The sequence below is a fragment of the Amblyomma mixtum genome, chromosome 6, assembly GCF_055824585.1.
Source record: "Amblyomma mixtum isolate Tamu chromosome 6, ASM5582458v1, whole genome shotgun sequence".
Taxonomy (NCBI): domain Eukaryota; kingdom Metazoa; phylum Arthropoda; class Arachnida; order Ixodida; family Ixodidae; genus Amblyomma; species Amblyomma mixtum.
This window is the reverse complement of record NC_143017.1, coordinates 55,980,557-56,003,185: the sequence shown is the minus strand read 5'-3', so window position 1 is coordinate 56,003,185 and position 22,629 is coordinate 55,980,557.

Below are 22,629 nucleotides of genomic sequence, written 5' to 3'. Positions count from 1 at the left end.
TATTCTAATAAAAATTGCTTTCCATGGAAGTCTTCACTAGTGGCCACTAGTTGCCACTAGTGTCAAGGTGAGGTGGCCTCGTCAGACAGAAAACTGCGTTTAGTCTTCTCGCCTAGAAAAAAACTTTGAAATTTCGTCCCAAATAAAATCTACAACATCGCTTAGCGAAATCAGTTTGTCATTGACCATTTCGAGTACTTAGGTTTCTAATTGCGATGAGGGGCTACAATCAGTGAGTTATATTAAGCACATCACAAACTTATTCTGTCCTTTCTATTTATAACACCACACCCGTGCTTTCCCGTATATTCGCTTGCTATTAATTATTGCAGCTATTGAGTATATTGCAACAACAGGTAATAAATTAAGACCTGTGGAAATAAAAATTTTATGTATTTTCTCCACTCCCCTTCTGCTAGACGCCACAACGATGGGAGACTTGCATAAGTTCGGCATCTTCCAAAATGCAATATTGTGTCTCTAAATCAGCCATAGCTAATTTTTAAATTTTTCAAACGCCGCTGAAGCACATCCTTAAGATGTTTCTCGTGGTTGTAATTGACGTTACGGTCTTTACGTAATTTGTCCTCCTCAGTCATGAATAGTTGTGAAAAAGAAGCGATAACTAAGGAACTTCAAACAAAGAGTTACGTGGCGTTCACATTTGATTGCCGTCAAAAACTTTTGTATTCTACATACAAAACCTTTTATTGACAAACGCACACCACAATCAACTGACTTTCTTTATTTCCACGCTTCACATCGCATCTATTCCAACCCCCCCCCCCCCCCTCACCACCTTTTTCCCCTGTCGCAAACGTTTTATGGCCTTTTTTTTCTTCCATTTACACGATTTGAGTGCCCGTGATGATAATCTCGGTAGACGTGATTCTGTACGCTACTATAGCCCTTTTCTACGCAACCATGTCATTTTCAATGCAGCATTTCGGGCCAGTAACTCAATGCACTACTCTCAGTGCGCTCGCAATCATGCCTGCACAGTCATCAGTCGAACGACCGCATCAAAGGTTTTATACGGCGTCCCTATGTACCTTCGCTCTCCGATGATACTACCCTGCCCGGTCGTACCTCGTTCTCTAAAGTGGCTGTTTAGATTACATCCGCATAAAGCGTGCTGCATGTCTCCCATAGGAGCTCGCAACAAGCTTGTCGCTGCTAAATATTCACCAGCGAGCAAGCGGGGCTAAATATTTAATCGCGTAGCCACTCAAGCTGTGATCACCGACTGGGAATGGGCACCACGAATACAAAAAGCGCATGAAGCTACTGCACTCAATTCATAGTCAAGGCATCGCTGATTTGTTGAGTTTTTGCATAATGTTCTAGCCTAAAGAACCCGTGACATGCCTCGGCCGCCGTCGCTGCTCGTTCTTCCGGCAACAGGCAATTAGTTTTTCCGGCTCTCTGTTAGCCCTAGGTTCCGGTCGATGCGTCCTCTTCGGGTGCAGATCTGGAGGCAACAATTTTTTTCCGTGTACCCAACTCTGTTTGGTGCAAGCGGGATATCTTATCCACCCTGGTCATTTTTGTTGAAACCAAATATACGAACGAGTATGCATGGCCGCCCACATGAGAGCTGGCGTCAGCTTTAAGTAGGAATATGAACAAGGAAAACTACAAGAGCATTCTAGTCTGCCATTTTTCGCTTGTACACGTGTCTTTCCCTTTTACCGTTTTATTTGTCCTGTCAGAAAAATGATTTTAAGAAATCATAAAATTAAGAGGGAGGAGTCCCAGTCGCAACGGCTTGTGATACCAGAGCCATGGCCAAACCCTGAATTCAGTGTATATGCAGCTTTTCTAATGCGCCCTGCCTCACGCCACTTCCAGCTTCCTCATCAATACACAGTTTTAGAGTGATAAGGTGTATGGCCAATTTGCGCGTAGAGTATATGAACTGCTTCATGTTCACAGGGTGTATGTTATGCTTGCATCCATTTCTGGTGAAATTTTCTCCGAACTACAAACTTTAGGATCTCCTTCTTAATTAGAATTGAGTCGATTATTCATATTTCTACCCCATCAGGAAGGCAGTGGAATGGTGGGAAACTCTACGGAGATTAATTCACCAAAACACAGCAGAGTTTTCCGGATTCAGCATCGCGCATATCGTACGGCTTTGACGGGAAGAAGCGGACATAATTTGCTTTCCCAATTTGTGTCTTTTGTAATACGTACATACGGCGAAATCTTAAGCTGGCGTGCGCGACGGCCGCCTTTTCTGCTCTCCTGCGCTTTGTGTCCAACCAAACTTGGGGAAAGCTCAATATTAAGAACGGGTTTAGTGAGCCTCTGCTTAAATTGTATATCTTAGCCAGTTTGCTCCGTCAAGAGCTGCAGGAGCGAAAAAACGCGGCCGTCGTGCACGCAAGCTAAAGATTTCGCCGGCTGTACCCCGATCTGTACGCTCTAACTGGACGTAGGAGGCAAGTCTTTGGTGCCTTTGTACAGCTTTCGCCTATTAATGAATTGGCTGAGGCATTAGTGAGACGTTTTCTGACGTTCCAATTGCGTACTCTGCCTAACGTTTTTATGCCGTTGTCAAACGCTCTTTTCTTTTTAATACAGTATGTTAGTTACCCGCTGAGCGCCACTGCTGCGTACGTCCCTTTCCAAGTAGGCAGTCGCCAGAGTTTATGCAGCTGCCAAGATTGTGGCGTGTTCCGAATAACCTACGCAGAGGCAGTTTCTATTCATAACTGGCGCGGCATGGCGTGGTGGTGTGCACACACTTTCTGCACTGATGCAGAACAGGCACTGTGCTGATCGATGAACCTGACCACCTTGAACCTCGAGATGGTGCACTCCATAACGGTTCGCCCATGTTGTAAAGACTGTGCTTGAACAGATCTTTCAAGGAGTGGTTCTTTTGTACAATGAACTCAGACGCGTGTTTTATTCTCAATTCGGGATGTATGAAGAAAAGACGCGGTATTTTTCTGCTAAATTCTCCATAAATACCCGTAAAATGAGGAAGTGGTAAGAAACGTAAATGAAGCGAAAGTATATGCTGGAAAAAAAAATTCTCTTTACAGGAGTTGCGTTGGCCACTGCCGCGTAAAATAGACTACTTTGAAAACAAACTATAGTGTACTCTGCACGTGTAAATAGTTCGTGCAGCATGAACTTTTAACATTTAAATAAATGTACTCCAAGCACTGTGTACCAGTAATTGCGGTAACCAAGCTCATTTCTTGCTGCTATGGATGCAAAAGTGTGAACACTTTTGTGACTACAACGCAGGTCCGCTGCAAGCATGTGAATGCATTTGCCTGAAAAAGTTTAGCGTGACTTCAGTTGCGTCGTTGACGGTTTGTAGAAACGAAATAAGAACTGTTAGGCGTAATGAAAATTATAAAGAGCTGTCATTTTGCAAACGCGCTGCTTATCTCTTCAATATCCTTTTTCCGCGGTCCAGGACCCTTTCTATTTGTCCGGTGGAATTTACGTGCCTTAGATTCAAGATGCCCATTCGCAATTTTTTTTAGAAAACAATCGTACAAACCTGTCGAAGAGTTCCAATAAACAAGTGCTTCTTTTGGGAAGCGCCTTGCAAGACCCTTCTGGTAATTTAAAATGGCAAGAATACTCTAATTAGCCAAATATTTTCACTCTGATCGACGGAAACATGCATGCGTCATAGCATATTCAGAAAGAGTTTGCTTAGTCCCAGCGGGTTCGAACCCGGCCGCTGCGGTCGAATTTTGATGGAGGCGAAATTTTAGAGGTACGTGTACTGTGCGATATCAGCGCACGTTAAAGAAACCCAGGTGGTCGAAATTTCCGGAGCCCTTCCTACAGCGTCCCTCATAGCCTGGGTCGCTTTGGGACGTTAAACCCCCAAAAAGCACACCAAACTACCCGTGGATTATCTTTGTGTCCCACTCACTGGAATCCCAAGAAAGGCTCTTTGCACTGTTTAGTGCTCAGGAATACGCAGATCATAGAACCGTGCTCTATGCTTAATGTAAACGTTTGCTTAGCGGCTTCCATGGGCCTAAATTAGCGACTACGAACGTGAACTATAGCATAAGGCTAGATTAAAGCAATAGTCGTGTACACGTTCCTTGTTCAGATGCGCTTTACCTGAGCAAAATACCAACTGCTCAACTCGAAGTCAATCACGCCTGAAAGAGCTTTGAAGCTTATCTGCGGACAGTTAAAGTGCGGCGACGCCAAAGGGTTCGAAATTTGCTCTCTAGAAATACAGCTGTTGAATGGTCGCTCTACCCGAGCTAGTCCTTTAAGACTAGCAGATTGCGAGCATAAGAAAAGAGAAACAAACAATAATGGAGTTTTTTATGAATAACTGCATTTCTTGTGCAGCTAGGAGAAATAGTCGGCTTGATTACAGCTAGTCCCCTACAATACACTCCAAACAGAAAGAATAAAAAAGGAGCATGCTGTCCTTTTGCCCACTCCCGAAGCATATTGCTAGAGCTACCACTCACGCCGTCGGCGTGGGACCCCTAGACGTCACACCACGTGACACCGTGACGTCACACCACGTGACATCGGATGAGAGAGGCGGCCTCCACCTCGCGCCGTCGCCGTGGGACCCCTAGCCGTCACGCCACGTGACACCGTGACGTCGTCGTGACGATGCCATCGCACAGACGCCGGAATGTCCTCGAGCGGCATTCCCGCGCATTTCGAACGCGCGTTCACACTCGGTGTAGGTGAAACGCTCGCTCCACCGGGCAGGCAGACGCGGCTTCCGTTGCAATCCAGGCGCTCACCCAACGCGCGTCTCGGGGTTAGTCGGCGTTCCGCTGTAGGCGTGCCGTTGTCTTCCCCCACGACGAAGGCTTCTTAAAATGAGCAAGTATGCAACCAAGGAAAGCCATGTATTACCAAGCCTAGCCACCAATATGCTTCGCATCTGACAAGGCTTAACCTTAGCTAAGCCTCAGCCATAATTTTTTTTAAAAAGCAGTGCGCTAGAGGAGAGCTTACGTCGCATTTACTAACATATAGGCGTATTCGTGTTTACAGTGTAGGACTGAGAGCCGCAGGAACTGCCCTGCCTGGCACTACTTTGAGATGCTTGACATAAAAAAACGTTCTTTGCAGTCATGCCTTGTAAAATGCACTCTTGCTTTTGGCTTCGTGGTTGGAAAGGCTCCTGAAGTGTATCTTTATGGCCTTTCGAGAATGCGGGGCATCGGTATTAAGCAGGATAATATCAGAAAAGAGTTTTCCTAAATTTTCCTAGTGCTCTGCTTTCCTGATATGTTTCCACGTCGCAACGGGATTCCGTCTAACACTCGACTAGTAAGTTGGATGTACAAGAGAGCTTCCAGGAAATCAGAAGATTGGCTATTCCTTGGCTGTTTCCATTAGCAAGCCTACTAGCTAGAGCATTCATCACTGCCACTTCTTCCAATACTCAGTCGACAAACGCGTTTCTCCAGCGCATGGATAACATCGTTATACCCGCGATACACCGAGGAGACGTACACAAATTGCTGGGCTTCGATATAATCCCAAAGCTGCATTTCTTGAAGTTTGCCAGTGTCCTTTTAACCATCACCGGTCCATTCACTCCGCAGCATGCAGTAATTTCAGTGATTCTATTGGAAGTCTTTACTGCAATCTTATTTTCTGGTCTCGGCCTTTGTTAACGTCCGTAGCTGGCAGGGCGGTGTTGTAATCAACGAGGATAGACGCTTAGTTATCTCTTGAGCATTTTTATATTGTTAGCTTTGTGTAAGCTGCCTTCAGCAGCAAGGATCCTAGGAAATATTTTAGACTAGTGGGTATGCGTCGTTCTTTATAATAGTTTTCTGGCGACGCCGCACCAAAAACATTGTATGCAGAACAAGTGGATCCCCCCAGTTCTCTCTTTGCGCGCAGTTGTAAAACCAGTTCCCTGCTTGTGACCTGTATCCATTTCAGTTTACCACGTTACAACGAGGCTAAGTATTCAAGCTTCTTTCCGCGGACACGAGGAGCGGACAGCTCTTACCGAAAGCGCAGGTTGGCCAAGCAGGCCGGTTGTCTACGATAGTTCCGAGCGCGAAATATAAGTGATCCATAAGGGAAGCAACGCCAGTTAAAAATAATTACCTTAAAAAAGGCTATTCAGAAGGTTTGCAAAGACTCCCGTTAAGTTTACCGACGGCTGAAGATCGGGTGCCAGCTCACGTGGGGATAGCGTGCAGTGTGAAGCGACGCAGGAAGCAGAAAAACTTGATTGCCAGCGCACGGAGTGACGTGACTGGTCATCCACAGGCGTTTTGTCGGACACACTCTTCTCGTCGAGGGAAGGTCACGCCACGATCCTGCCTCTGGTCCTCGCCGCCGTACAGGCTCTGCTGGCGGCAAATATTGTCACGAAACGAGTCACTGCACGGCGAAACGCGCTCGTTACTTTGTAGCATCGCTGCACCTGGACTCCGATGCTTTTCGTTAGAACACATCTGCAGAGCGCAATTTATAATAAATGTTTCATAATGTCCCCCGGGAGTAATCATCAAAGGCCCGGGGTAAAAAAAGTTAAGGATACTATACCCTTTTAAGGGTATAATCATTTATTATGAACAATGGTGATGATCGGGATAGGAAAAAAAAGGCCCACATACAGGTCTTTTTCTGCCATTTTGAGCTTGACCATGAAAACTCTCCCACACAAAGCCATCAAACTGTCGACCTCCTTTACATCTGTTGTGTGATAGATACCTCCTTGATTCGTCAATACCCCTCCTGGTCAGCGAAACGAAGCCATCGAACAGGCGTTTGATGCCTTCGCAGAAAACTCCTCCGTTGGCGACCTGAATTGCTCAACGCTTAAATACTGCATGTTAGCTCCAAAACATGATCAGGGTTTCATCGAACCGTGCCAAAACTGCACCATTTTACACGTGAACGGGAAGGCCACTCCCGCAAACGTGCACCGCTTTATCAACCTTCTCTAGCAACCAAATTGGCCCCATCACGTGTTCGAGACTAAAACGATCCTGTCAATTACACCGAACGCTCAACTGAGTCTCGCGGCATAAAAACAACCTCAAAGACCGTTAAATCCATGGGATGGTCGAAGCAACTCTTTGCCTTTGCATCATATTTTCACATAGCTAAGGTGACACAACAGATACCTTCTAATCTAAATGGGACAAAAATCTAAATGGGACAAAAAATTCTCGATATGGCGCAGAGAGAACCCACAACACGATCATAGAAGAAACATTTACGCGATTAGAATCTTTCCAGAGAAATTTTATTGCCTCTACCTCAGCAAGCAGGGTGATCCAGCCACGTGCCAGCAGCAATGAGCAAAGAGCATGGCAAACCAAACAAACAGTCTTGTACAGATTTTGTTGCTCTATGGTAACAATAAACAGCGTCTACCTCAGCAAGCAAGGTGTCCAGCCACGTGCCAGCAGCAGTCAGCAAAAAACATGGCAAACCAAACACACAATCTTCTACAGATTTTGTTGTTCTATGCTAACAATAAACAGCGTCTATCTCAGCAAGCAAGTTGATCCAGCCACGTGCCAGCAGCAATAACCAAAGACCATGGAAAACCAAACAAACAACCTTGTACAGATTTTGTTGCTCTATGCTAACAATAAACAGCGTCTACCTCAGCAAGCAAGGTGATCCAGCCACGTGCCAGCAGCAATGAGCAAACAGCAAGGCAAAACAAACAATCTTGTACAGATTTTGATGCTCTATGCTAACAATAAATAGCGTCTACCTCCGCAAGCAAGGTGATCCAGCCACGTGCCAGCAGCAATCAGCAAAGAGCATGGCAAACCAAACAAACAGTCTTGTACAGATTTTGTTGTTCTATGCTAACAATAAACAGCGTCTACCTCAGCAAGCAAGGCGATCCAGCCACGTGCCAGCAGCAAAGAGCATGACAAAACAAACAAACAATCTTGTAAAGATTTTGTTGTTCTATGCTAACAATAAACAGCGTCTACTTCAGCAAGCAAGGTGATCCAGCCACGTGCCAGCAGGAATGAGCAAAGAGCAATGCAAAACAAACAATCTTGTGCAGATTTTGTTGTTCTATGGTAACAATAAACAGCGTCTACCTCAGCAAGCAAGGTCATCCAGCACTGCCGGCAGCAATGAGAAAAGAGCATGGCAAACCAAACAAACAATCTTGTACAAATTTTGTTGCTCTAGGCTAACAATCAACAGCGTCTACCTCAGCAAGGCTGACACCACACGAATGCAAATGCCTAGAAGTAGGTTTTGTTTTGGACGGTCTCAATGCCGCCTCTGTCCCCTTCTACGGTATTGCTAGAACTCCCAAATACATCCGAAAATAGAACAGAGCCCACCCTGAAAAGTAAAGATGTCCCTTAACATCTCCATCAGAACGAGCTGTACTAACGTGGCTCGATTATACCAATGACAACTTACCCTCAATCCCACAGTATCCAGCTTAGTGGCACAGCACACCAGCTCAGTGATTCCATTCTTCAAGAATTCAGATTTTATTGCATGTTCCCCGCCTTCACTTGCACACCTCCCCTAAAGACCGCTATGAAACGCTTGCTTAGAAACGTTGCTGATCACCTAATTTCAGAGCGACTACGATTCAGCTCGGTGATGGTGTAGCTTCCAGGCGCTATTTACTGCATACGAAATGTCCCCGTGATAGATATTTCTGGTCTCGTTATTGTTGGCTGTCTGAACACATGTTTCTGCGTTCGTAAGCTCGGCTCACTGAAGGCTATCTATGTCATTCTATCAGGTCTGTCGTGCATATGTCAAGCATGTCCTGCATTTTTTAAACAGAGATTTTCAATATTGAAATATTGTAAGGCAAGTGTTTCGGAAATATCGAAGGCAATGGTTCATTCTTCCGCTCCTTCGAAAAACCTTTATTTAAGAGCTAGTAGGGTTTATAGCGCAAAGATACGGACAAGAGAGACGAAACACAAACACAAGCGCTAGGTTAGCGCTTGTGTGTGTTCCGTCTCTCTTGTCTGTTTCTTTGTTTGCGCTATAAACCCTTCTACCTCAAGATGAGCTACCAACTCGCTCAACAGGAAGTTTTAATGAAGTTAGTATATTGCTCTCATCGAGTTGTTAAGACTGCCATATAAAACCAAAGCGGAACGTTTTTGAGGATAGCAAAAGCGTTAATGGCAAAAAAATTCAAGCCTCTCACTGGAGATCTGCGAATGTAATGATCTTTATAGCGAAATCTTACAATGCATGAAACAACTGTATTTATAAACCCTTTCCAGTTGAAAAATGTTTTTGTCCAGAATTGGTCGGTATGATCGGTTGCAATTGATTTCTTGAGACCCATTTATTTGCGAGAGCATTACGATGAGGCCATGACGGCGACAACTATCAGGCATCGACGTCTTTTTGAAGCTGTCACCTGTTAACCGTGGCAGGCAGCAGATGGCAGGTGCAGACCAGGAACTCCCGCAAACGCCTCCTTCCGCCTCTCCACCTGCCGCCAGCTATAATACCGGCTACATTCAAACACCAGCTCTGATGACGCACCGGTGATAGCAACTGCTGAGGACACTTCAGTGACACGTGATAATGATTAGGTTCTGGTTATGATAGTGGCCTACCAATAGTGGCAGTGGTCCCCGTGATGCAGTTCGTTCTCTAGGCTCAAGATCGATAGAAGGAAGGGAGATAAGGTAACGAAGAATGCTGTGAATTTTTTCCCCATAAATCCATTCGGTCACCTCTTTTTTTTGCACAAACACCTGGAAAGCGTATTCACTCCCCGCTGATCTATTTCACAGTGATGTCTGTATCAAGCAGGGCTCGAACATTTCGTAGGCTTTGAGCTCCGTCATTGTAGTGTTGGTATTAGTTGCAGTGCACTTCTTCAAAAAAGAAAGTTTCATTATCAGGGCTCAAGGATCACGTAGCCTCCTGCGTGCCAATCATGTTATGGCACAACCATATTCACCCGCTCTGACCGTTCAGAATTTGTAATTCGCCGTGATAACATTCCTTCCTGTGGTCCGTGTGGCTCGGCTAGGCAGTCTTGAGAACTTGAGAACCACGGTGTTAGAAAGCTGGGGTGGGGGAGGGGTGAGGAGGGTGTTTCGGTTTCATTCACGCTATCCCTTCTCCCTGATCGGCGATGATTGGTTTGGTTTGGTTTATAGGGTTTAACGTCCAAAAGCAACTGAGGCTATGAGACACGCCGTGGTGAAGGGCTCCGGAAATTTCGACCACCTGGAGTTCTTTAACGTGCACTGACATCGCACAGTAGACGGGCCTCTAGAATTTTGCCTCCATAGAAATTCAACCGCCGCGGCCGGGATCGAACCCGCGCCTTTCGGGTCAGCAGTCGAGCACCGTAACCACTGAGCCACCGCGGCGGCCTCTGATCGGCGATGAGGGAGTCTTTACCGACCCTTGCATTTTATTTAGTCTCGATACGACAAACGCCCACGCTATTCCTTGCCGCGAAGATGAGTCACGCAAAACTCCTCGTGCACGGGAATGTGGCGTCGTCGTCTCTGTGCTCCCTTCCCAGTCCCTATTTCCCTATATCCGACGACCTTTTAAATCTTTGTGAGCTTACTAAGGCGGGGGTATGTGCTCTTCTAGGCTAGGTAGTTCGGAGAGGGAAGAAAGTAGGAAGGAGAACCCGACGCCAACCTTCTATATATAGATTCCTCAGACCACCCTTAAATCACCCGTTCGCCGGCAAAAGAGCGCCATCTCTTGGGGGTCGTTACAAACCCGCGTGGCTTAAAACTTCTTTCGCCACGAATAGGCGGCGCCCGCTCATAAGTAAAGCTCATCGCGAAGATCGATTGAAGTCTGCGCCATCTGTTGGGATAGCGGAAGAACAACGGCTGAGCTCAGGCACCAGGTGACAGCACACGAAGCGCACTGAAGCCCTTTTTTTCCTGTTCCCTAAAGATTTCCTTTGGGTGTGCTCTTTTATTAGAGGGATACAAATCATAACATCTATTCTTTTTTTTTTCAAAAAACGGGCCTATAAATTGCAGAAACTTATTATGAACCTCTTTTAAAAAATTTGTAGCCTCAGTTTATAACAACCAGTTCATCCACTACATATGATATATATTGCAATAAAGAAGCTATTAATTGCATAATGATGTTTTTTATTCGTTCCTCACAAAACATCCTGCTGCACAGCACGTTCTTTTGCTTCTTCACGAAGCCGACCGCATAATCTTCTTTGTCGGATAACCTTTGTTCTTGCCAGAAGATGGCACCACTTTCCAGAGGATGGCAACAACGTCAGAAAAGTAATCCGTGTTCCTAAATTAGAAAGGTCACTGCCCTTCGCCGGACTCTTCTTTCGGGGTGCACCCTGGCAGATCAATAGCGCAAGGCCAGCGCTTTGCTCCCAATTTCCTGGATATAAACCGGGCTATTTCCTGCTTCAATAGTGCCGGTCATTCCAACAGTTCAAGCAGACTTTATTTTAGTGGGCGATTTTTTCAAAGGGAATGGTTTATCTTTTCAAAACATCTCGGGTAGACTGGAACCGGCTGCTGCCTGATACAGTGGCCCGGGGCAGAGCGGCGTGTTAGTAAAAACAAAAACGTAATAATGTTTTATTTTCCGGTTCTCGAGTAACAATTGTTTCAGAAGCGTTTACAAATAACCGGCTAATAATCTATAAGAGCGGCCTGCTTTGTCTCCTTATTCGTGCGTTGCGTTTACTAAAAGGGGATCTCTGGATGCAATCTCTGCATAGAACAAACATTTTAACGAAAAATGCATATTTCCGCAGGTATTTTTTTATTCTGCAATATAGTCAAGTACCTGCAAATACAAAAGAGCAATGATTCTTCTCGTCATTCCGCTGGGAAGCCTCAGCAAACAGAACAAGTCATTTTTACAGTTGTTTTGTCGAGATGGAATACGGGAAGACGTTAGAGATCAGCATGCGTTAAACTTCCATCACACCGATAGGTAGCCGCAGCAGTTACTCCTAAGCATTCGAGTCCCTGGATAAGTTATCCAGTGCCTACTAAGCATGGGTCTTGCGGTATGTTTTTCGAGAAAAGAGTAGTGGGGCCTGCTTTTTTCGCCTAAGCATAGGTGGCGCAAGCACCCTTTGTAATGACTGACGTGCGTCGGCATGAAATACGCGCATTCAGTCGCGTATGTACTGAAGAAGTGTGTTGTGAAACATCAGGGCGGTATAAGCTTGCGACACTCTTTGAAGGCGCCGTTCTTGCTCAGGATAAGTTTTTTTTTTTCCGGGAAGTTCATTAGGGGAACGCTTTTGAGACGTTGCGCAGGGGATTACCTGACGAGTCAATATCCTCGAGCTACCAAATTATTGCGCACCGCGGATTTAGGCCCGCCAGGTTCTATCACAACTGATTGTGGCTAGGTCTGCTTGAAATGAAGGGCGCAATTCTATTAGAGACTGAGATGAACAATGCACATGTGTATTTTCACTCGCTCGCTTCGAGAAGGTTTCTTGAAACTTTAAAAGAAAAAAGAAAACATCTACCCCTTAGCGAACAGGAGCATTACTTTTATATTTTAAAAGAAAAGCACTGCGCATGGTAGTTCCTTGGAAGTTGGGTACTGCGACGTTCCTTGAATTGCCGCTAACCCGATTGGCGGTTACTTCCTGCAGACGACGCTCGCTCTTTCGGCACCCCACGTCGCACGCACAATGCGCCCGCCCATGTGCCCGCCCATGCGCGGTGGGAAGAGGCTGGTCGCTAATGGCGATGCTGCTTCGTCGAGCTCGACATTGCATAGTTAGCAGACTATCAACAGAGCCTTAGTGCAGGACACCTCTGCTGTACGATCATGAGATCGTTGAGCTGCGTTTTCGAGCGTTATGACCAGCCAGCTTTCGGAGCATTATAAGGAGAAAGCCTTTAAAGCCACATCGTTGTCAACAGAAGGTTGTCGACAGAAGGTTGTCAGCACAGGTGTCACGCTTTTTCTAGTCAGACCAGAAAAAAATATTTGTGCACGATAGGAGTCGAACCCCCGTCCTTCCGTTCCGCAGCCGACCGTGCAAATGGCTACGCTATTTCCTGCCAACGCATATGTAGTTCTCCTTAACTAGGACGCTGGAGAGTGTTTGCAGAAAGGTGTCGAATAAGATGAATGCCTCCCAAACGCCCTCCAGTATCTCCAGCATTTAAGATTCACAAACAATTGTGTACTTAATTAACATCTTAACCACACATCAGTGACACAACCAGCGTCACCGTGCTAAAGGCGTTCGCCTCACCGCACTTTAGGTCAACAAAGTGCGCCCTGAATTTTTTACTTATTTTATTCCTTATTTTCTTTCGTTCATTAACTTCCCCTTTCGTTGCATCTGTACTTTTTAATAATGATATACGTTCCAGACAGTCGCGTCAATTTTTCGTCCCATTTTTCTTCCGCATTCCACCGCAACGTTTTTGAATTTTGAAGAGATGACAGTCAGAATAGAAATGTAATTCACTGCAAAAAAGAACCAAAGCCCAGGAGGGGAAAAAAAACGGCCCACGCCATGGGGCCTGCCTGTGGGCCCAATCGCGTGGTTAGGGGTAACGTTTACAGTGCTGCGGGTATGGAGGGCACCGACTTTTCCTTGCATTCCTCGGGACTTATAAGTGCCGGCAATGGCACTTTTCCTGCGCTACATGACCGCGCACGAAGTAAGCTGGCCTGGGAAATACTGAAGAAAAAAAGCTTTCACATGCATAATTAAATAGTTTCAAGGCGCAAAAAACAGACAAGACCCATACGTAGGTGACAGGACGAAGCGCCAACTTCCAACTGATTTTATTGCATGAATGAAACGTACTTATATAGCTTGTCGTGACATCCGCAGGTGGGTCACCTAAAGCTCAGGAACGACATGATAAGGCGCGCTCCAGGAATTTCTTTTCACTGTTATACAACACAACTGATGTGTCGCTTACGCACAAGTTGCCTTTCATTTTGATAAAAAACGCTTCTATCAACTCCCTAGCATTAGTATCATTGCTTTTGCCCAGAATGCGCACATCAGTGAAGCATGGCTCACATTTGCGGGACTGGCACTTATTAATATGCTTAGTTAGATGTGTGCCTTCCTTGTTCTGCTCTACGGTTCTCCCATGTACCCTCGTTCGCTCATTCAGGCACCTGCCTGTCTGACCTATGTAGGAGTGCCCGCAAGACAGGGGGACTTCGTAGACAACCCCTTCAGCACATTTCACGAATGATCTCCGGTGCTTTGTTCCGCAGCCTCGTTCCTTGGTGTTCTCTTTATCGGTACGGGAGCAAAGGCCACCTAGCTTTCTCGGTGCCGAAAAGGCGAGCCGTACAGCATGTCGGCTGGCAACGTTTTTCAAATTATGGGCCACATGATGCACGTATGACACCACCACTGGTCTTACTTCTTCTCGAGGGACCTCTGGCCTAGCTCTAGACCTACATAGGCACCTGCCCATAGGCACCTGTCAGACGGGCAGGTGCCTGAATGAGCGAACGAGGGAACATGAGGGAAACGTAGTTCAGAACAAAGAAGGCACACAAGTAACTAAGCACATTAAGAAGTGCCCGTCGTACAATTATGAGCCATGCTTCCCTGATGTGCGCATTCTGGGCAAAAGCAATGATACTAATGCTAGGGAGTTGATAGAAGCGTTTTTTATCAAAGTGAAATTCAACTTGTGCGTAAGTGACACATCAATTGTATTCTATAACAGTGAAAAGAAATTCCTCGGAGCGCGCCTTATCATGTCGTTCCTGAGCTTTAGGTGACCCACCTGCGCATGTCACGGCAAGCTATATAAGTAGGTTTCATGCATGCAGTAAAATCAGTTGGAAGTTGGCGCTTCGTCCTGTCACCTACCTATGCGTCTTGTCTGTTTTTGCGCCTTAAAACTATTTAATTATGAACCAAAACCAACTAGCCCAGCAGCAAGTACTCTTTCACATACATAGCGAGAAATTCTTGGCGCAGCTACTGCAAAAATTTAGTTCAATCAGTTTGGCCACGCACGCGCAGAAAGGCAGAGCACAGAAATGCATATCTGCAGCTTTGTATTATACTGAGCGTGGCTTCATTTTCCTGTCCTCTGTCTTCTATCCTCCAAACTCAGCTGCGATAAAATGAGTATCCAGGAAACGTAAACCCAGCTTGAAGACGCCTAGCTCAGAGCTTGTAAAACATAACAACTTGTCTACAGGCTCGAATTTTGATGGCGGCGAAATTCAAGAGGCCTGTGTACTGTGCGATGTCAGAGCACGTTAATGAACCCCAGGTGGTCGAAATTTCCAGGGCCCTTCACTACGGCGTCCTTCCTAGCCTGAGTCGCATTGGGACGTTAAACCACAAGAACTCCAGGGGCATAGCTGAGACATTAGAGAAACATCCATTCCAGCACATGTTTAGTACATTGGGCGTAGAAATTGTATGATTAAATATGCACACAAAAAATCATGTCTGCCCAGATTGCATGTTTTCCTTCTAGAAGGCTTGATGGCTTTACTGAACAGATAAATGATTACAGAGAAGCAATTACGATTAGGCATAGCGAAAAAGAGAATTACCTGATCACGTCCAAGCTCCATATCGTGCGGCTGCAAATTCTTCGAACATATCACGCTGGATAAGTACTCTAGTGAACGCTTTATTGATGTTTTATGGCCCCGAACAATGTGAGAGATGCACGTTCAAGTGGCACCACGTGCTGAAAATGGGCTCTGGGAAAATCTTGATTTTTCACACTGAGGATGTTTCTGAAAGTGAGGCCATGTAGGAATTTTTTTGCACGTTCCGTCATTCCCTAAGTACGAAGCCACAATCTTTCGCTGTTAGCCGCCGCGGTGGCTCGGTGGTTATGGCGCTCGGTTGTTGACCCGAGAGACGCGGGTTCGATCCCGGTCGCGGCGGTCCAATTTCGATGGAGGCAAAATTCTAGAGGTCCGTGTTCTGGGCGATGTCGGTGCACATTAATGAACCCCAGGTGGTCGAAGTTTCCGGAGCCCTTCACTACGGTGTCTCCCATAGCTTGAGTCGCTTTAGGACGTGAAGTCCCCATTAAAACAAAAAAAAACTTTCGCTGTGTCATTCTTCGTCTCCCCACACTGCAGTATAAAGAGCAAAGCAAAGGAGAGTAGACCAGAACTACGGTGCCGACAATGCCACTAATATAAGAACCGCCCTTGCTTTAGGGCCGCAGGTTCCCCAAGATTCCATAGACAAAGCCGATGAGGCCAGGCGAGAGCGCTCAGTAACCTGCCAAAGAGGGACACGAACGACCTTGCAAGCAGCAAACAGCAAAGGAAATTCCGAATTCACCGCGACCCCTGTTCCCGAAAGCACGAGCGCCAGCTTGACATCGATACCGGCCACGAGAGGGGCCACGAAAGTTTCAGAAGAAGAGAGGAGCTAATGAAGGTAAAATTCGTAAACATTAAGGGCTCTTGATGGGAACGCATAGGCCGTGAATTCATTAATATCGCGAATACCGTTTCAATTTAGCAAGTGACACTAATTGAAAACGTTTCCGCAGTTAATGTGGTCACATACTTTGTGGATTTCACACCGAGGAATGCGAAATAATACGAAACGAACGGCTTACCTCAATCAACGCGTTCAGAATACCGGCCCGCTACAACGGAAAAGCAAACGCGCGACAGTCAGCAAAGCTTTCCATTACTATAGTTCATTTTTTCCCGGGAGCTTTAACTTATTCTGCTGGCGCAATTTGTTAAATTTGTCTGTAGTCTCGCGAGTAGGATTTCAAAAGCCAGGCTGCAGCACAATGCTACCTGCTTCTCAGCTTCATCAACCGACGAGCCTAAAATTATCGACTATTAGAAAAGCAGGCATCGCCAGTTCCCTCCGCCGTCAAAGGGGCTGTCGACGGCAGACGAACGCATTCTGCGACAGCTGCACACGAACACCTCAGCTCCTTCAACAACCGCTAAGTTCCTTAAAATCATTTTGAGCGGCACGCGACTAATCCGAAATTTGCGCCAGTGAAACCGAAACAGGAAGTGTTCACCACTTGCTCTCACCACCGCTAGGGGCGCTAGAATCGATTGGGGCGCACTAACTGATCTCCAACAATGGCTGCTCACCCTGGCCCGAAAATTAATCATTTGTGCCCGCACTGTGACGAGCTCTGTTCTCTGTCCCACACGGTGTAAGCCTGCCAACACAGTCCCCAACTTCCCTCTCCACCCCACCCCACCTTAAGAGGCTTGGGAGACCTTCCTTTTCGAGCGCTCGAGTGCGACGGCACGCCGGGCTCGTAGGCGGTGGGATCTTACGGCATCCCGGACTAGGGAGGCGCACCAAGGATATTTCTGCACTCACTACCTGCGCCGGCTCATCCTCTATATTTGATTAATAAATATTTGCTCACTCTCTCAGCTTCACTTGAAGTTAGGCGCTGAAAACTACAAGAATCGGCACTGGGAACTGCGTCGGAAACCGAATTCTATACCTTCGTCGTTTTAATGTGCGCATTTCGACATCGGTTCAAAGGTCGCCAGTTATCATCTCTCTTTTAGCGCCACAGCTTTAAGGAGCTCGTGAAGAAGAAAAGCTGGTGCCGGCGTTCGTGGCGTTGTCGGCATTGTAACACGAGAACCTCCGAATAAAAAATGCCTTGTGGAGATACGAGGAATGAAACCAAGGTCTTTCAGATTGCGAAGCGAGCAGCACCGAACACGCTACGAAGGTTTTTTTCTTCTTTATTGCATGGAAGTACACTCACACTGACAGGCTTCAAGTCCGACTTAACCCGGTCGCATCACGCAACCCGACATACCCAATCACACCGGTGTCCACTTTGACTTCGTCAGCACATCAAAATTCCGGGAGACACACGCGTGCATCGAGGAATGGGAGCCTGGCAGGAGGTCGATCCAGCGCAGCATACACTCCTTACACCATAGCACACTGCTCTCTGAACACAGACTTCGATGAACGTGGCGGCTCTGAGTGGTGATCTGTCATACGACGCTTCCAGAGACTAAACAGTCCTATGAGCACTAAACGATCACATCGAACCTTAGAACCTTGCATTCTTCAACAAAACTTCGTGCTGGGATAGTTGGCAGGACATAGTTGAAACTTGGTTCAGCGCAAAAGACGAACCCAGAGAGAGCGCTCCGTGTATGTCGTTTCCTTACTCTGTGTTCGTCTTTTGCGCTGAACCAAGTTCCAACCTTCCAGTGTAGGCAGAAATCTAATATTACAGGGCGTAATCTTAATCTCCTTTTAGACAGTCCATTGAAGAATGTTCAAAAAAAGACAGCATCACGACAAAACCCAAAGCAATGATCAATAATTTCTGGCCGCTGACACAAGCGACAGTTCCCAGACCAAGGCATGAAAGTCTCTTTTTCACGAAGCCACGTTTTGGCAGGTAAAGTTGACGTGTGAAGTTTAAAAAAGAAAGTCTTTGTGGTCGCTTGAACACACATCCGCTGCATCCGCTTTAATACACTGTTGTCTAGAAAGGAGAGGTGAGGCTGCCAATACTTCGGTACAGGAAACAACGCCTCAGTAAGAATTTTGGTCATCTCTCTTCTGGATCAACTGTATAGGAATTCTAAGAAAACCCATACAGCGAGGAAAAGGAATGTGTACGCGACTTCTTCAAGAAAACCCCACAAAGGCTCCTCACTCCTTTCACCAGTGGGTGCAAACAGAATAGGCAAATGAGCACTGAATCATCTGTTAAACACGGCTAGGAGGAAGAGATAGTTTGCTTTTTTTTAAACAAATACCTTGAAACATCCTGATGAGCAAATAAGTGCTGAAGACAAGCTCCACCAGCCTCCAGAGGGAGAAGCAATTTGTCTCGATGCCTACGCTAGTATTTAGAGCGCCACTCAAAAGTCGCAAAAAAATCTATTAATTGCCGGTACTTTTTTTCCTCGCACAATGAAACACCTGCATGACACAGTATATATGTTTCCAAACCGAGAAGATATTGAAAACTTGTGCTCGTGTGATTATAGACAGCTCCCTGCCGATTCAAGTTTGCCTATCCATGCTGCGAAGAGTGGTTGGTTCGAAGTCAATGAAAGTAGACCTAGTGAATGCGTTCTGGTCTTTGACTTCGTGAAGTGCGTTTGTGTGCTGATGCGTACATGAGGAATACCCTGGCAGCGCTGCAACACCCGGTCGCGTTCCACTGTTAAAGGCGAAGCTTAAGCTTCTTTGCAAGTGCTCCAAAATTCGCCATGTAGGGCACATGAGTGGGTAATTTGTAGTGCGTGCACATATACGTTGACTTGGATATACTACTGCGGCCCAGCAAGCCTAGCGGGCGGCAAACCAGCGCACCAGCTAGACCGAGCTAATATGGCAACTGTAAGCTGCGGACGCGGGGCTGCTAGACCGCCAATCAGTTTAGCACATCGTGTGTTGTCTTGTTCGCGCTTCGTTTGATGCAGACTTACTGTCGAGGTGTTACTATTACGGCACTTAACTTTTTATGCGAAGCATACTAGCCGCACAACCGAGCTCTTCCTTGCTGCGCCGCGCGCGGCCGCGTAGCTACCACTTGACCTACATCGGCGCGCCACGTGATATGACGTCACAACAGCTGTGAAAGCTGGGGCTCAACTCGTGCGCTCGCTTGCGGACGCGCAGCCTCCACCGGCGGCCTAACTCCCGCTCCTTCCGCTAGGGGCGCTGACGTCACAACAGCTGTGAAAGCTGGGGCTCAACTCGTGCGCTCGCTTGCGGACGCGCAGCCTCCGCCGGCGGTATGCTTCGCATCCTAGGCTTAACCATAAGCTAAGCCAGGCCATTTTTTATGTCCATAACATTCCACCGTGTGTCTTGGAAGAAAACTTGCAGCCGTTCCATCGGCCGGCTTATTGAATGCTTTCGCAACACTTACGCAAAGTACGAAGTGAGCTAGGTTACCCGAATTTCCATTTAAAGCACCTTCCACGAATCAAGTTCCAACTCACTCTAGCTCTTTGATTCCATCTTTTCTTGCTTGTCATGTTAGCTTCAAGCTCACAGGGCTAGCTTTTTTCTTTGCGTGCAAACGAAGCGGGCTTTCCGCGTGACAGCTCCTTGGCTGTAGCGAACATCTGGCTTACCTGAACCATCGCTCACTGCCTGCGCGCCTTTTTAATAAGCGAAGTGCGGTGAAAAGATTCCGCCGGTATTCCTGGAAGCGACAGCGATGGAGGCTGGAAAAGGGGCATTGGGAAATTCTCAGTCAACCGCTTCTTTTTTTTGCGCTCTGAACACTATAAGAAAAGCAAAGCAAGGGCTAGAAATTTGTCCCAAGTAGCCATCACCACACTGCTTCGTTTTTCTTTGCGTTTAACGTCGGAACCACTATTTTTTTCCCGCACTTTGATTTCGCAACGAGCATGGCTAGCTCCAGAGCCGTATCCCACTAAAACACTTTTGAGTCATCCAGTGACAATCGTCTAGTTTGCTCTGCGTCGCAATCATTCCTGCGTAAAGATAGTGCTTAACGAAGGGCGCTCGAGATTGTCACCGAGTCGTTTCCTGCACTATTTTGCGGAACGACAAATCGAAAATCGCGTTTTAATTGTTCAGCAGGCATAATACATATATATATATATATATATATATGGTTGTAACGTATTACGCGTACGCTGAACTTTTCCCTCATCCTGCCACAGAATGTCCGTTAGTTTGTATTGTTTTCACACCACATTGCGTCGTCTGCGTGCTATTCATAGCGATTTTTTTTTATCCTTCACACAATCACGTACTAACAGAAACTACTCCGCGACTTTTGTGAGCGCGCAGCGACAAATTCCTCATCCGGTCAGGATTACGACACCGAATAGGCTGAAGGATTACCATTAGAGAGCGAAGACGTGTCTCAGCGAGACATGGCTTTCGAGTTCGCCATGCTTGTTGCGTAATCGAGCAGCGATGATAATGGCCGTGTCGTTAACAGTAAACAAAGATAAAGTACCCTGAGGCTCGCTACTTTGGATTATATTGAAACATTTCTCCCTTTTTGAATTTAGTTCAAAAAACAGGGGAGGGTCGGGGAGAGGAAGAATGACTGAGAATTTCCTAACGCTTTTCTTCCCGCTCTGATGCTTTCAGCAGCTGATGCTTTTAAGGCATCCCGGTGGGATCTTTTCAGCGCTGTTGGCTTACTGAAAATATGCGTTTATGCAATAAGAAGTGTAGTCTTCGCCACTTGACTAGTGAGAACGCTTTGTATGCGGAGTCATGTGATCAGGGTGTACCTGACCTGCTCTATGATGTGGCGCCAATGACATAGGGACCAGAGAGCGGGAAAACTTTAGCTGTCACTTTCACTTTTTCACTGCGGAACTGGCAGAAAACTGCTTGTGTTTTTATTGCATGTTTACTTTACCAAATGCACGTTGTCAAAAAAGGGAATGAGTTTCTATATTTTAGTTGTTTTTTTTTCAGCCCAGAATATTGCTCATTTCAAACTTTTTTCAGACTATTTTTTCATTCATTTCCAGTCATTTCAGACTATTTTTCGGACTGTATGGTGCCGGTTGGTGCGGCACAGCATCCCTACACTGCACATCCGAGCTTTTAAGTAGCCAAGAATAAAAGGAAAAAAAAAACAGAGTAGAATGCGAGTGAAACACATTAACTGCCGTTGAGAGTGTCATGGCCTTCTCTGAAGTACTTTTTTTACTCTTTACTCTTAAATAGTTAGTAAAGGTAATTAGAAGAAAGTAGTATGCGAGTGAAGCACTTTAAGTGGCGTTGAGGGCATCATGGCCTAGTCTGAAATATTTTTTGGCTCTTTACTCCTGACTAGTAAAGATAATTCGCTAACTTATTAAATATCGGTGTCGGCAATTCACTGACAATGTGCGAGTTGGAGGTCGCCCTTAAAAACAGCCGGCTGACAAGCTTACACCAAGATAGCATTTACGGAGCTTTTTTTTTTTTACCGATCTTAAATGAGAGCCCACGAAATGAGAGCCCAAAAGCTACCACGTGACAGCGGCGCTGCTTGAGTGTCCGGAGACACGTCTCAGAGAGCAAAATCCTCTTCTCTCCAGAGCGCTGTCCCCGACGGGGCTTTGCGGGTATTGATCCAAATATATATCCGCCAGCTGCTGTCACGTGGTAGCTTTTGTATTTCGCGGGTTCGCTTTCCATCTGTGGTCTTACCTTCCGATCACATACTCATATTTTTGCTACAGCTTTTCATTTGCATGTCTTTTCCCCCTTTGCCTCGACGATTTGCGGTGCTTTGACGTTTCTGCCTTGACAACTGTACCACTCGTTCGCAAGTTCACATGTAACCTTTTTTTGCGAAAAAGAACATTTACTTTAATGGCCTTAGGCCGCCATTTAGGTACATGAATAAATGAAGGAATGAGTAAATACAGCTCTATAAAGGGTGCCTTCTTGAAAACCTTTCATTCCAGATCTCGTTAAGATCATCGACAACTTCGAATTTGACGCTTTATTATATATCCTTATATATACATATCTTTATAGCGGATGCTTCAGGGAACACTAAGCAATACACAAAAATAGGATTTTTTAGGTAAAAATATGGCTTTTCCGGCATGGTAGTGCTAGTGTTAGAGGACACCAGAAAATCGGTTACTCATCTTAACTAGCAAGCTGATTAACTAATTCCTATAATTAACTTGTAAACTATCATAGTTAGGCGCCTGGTTGCAATTTAGAAATTTGTAGCC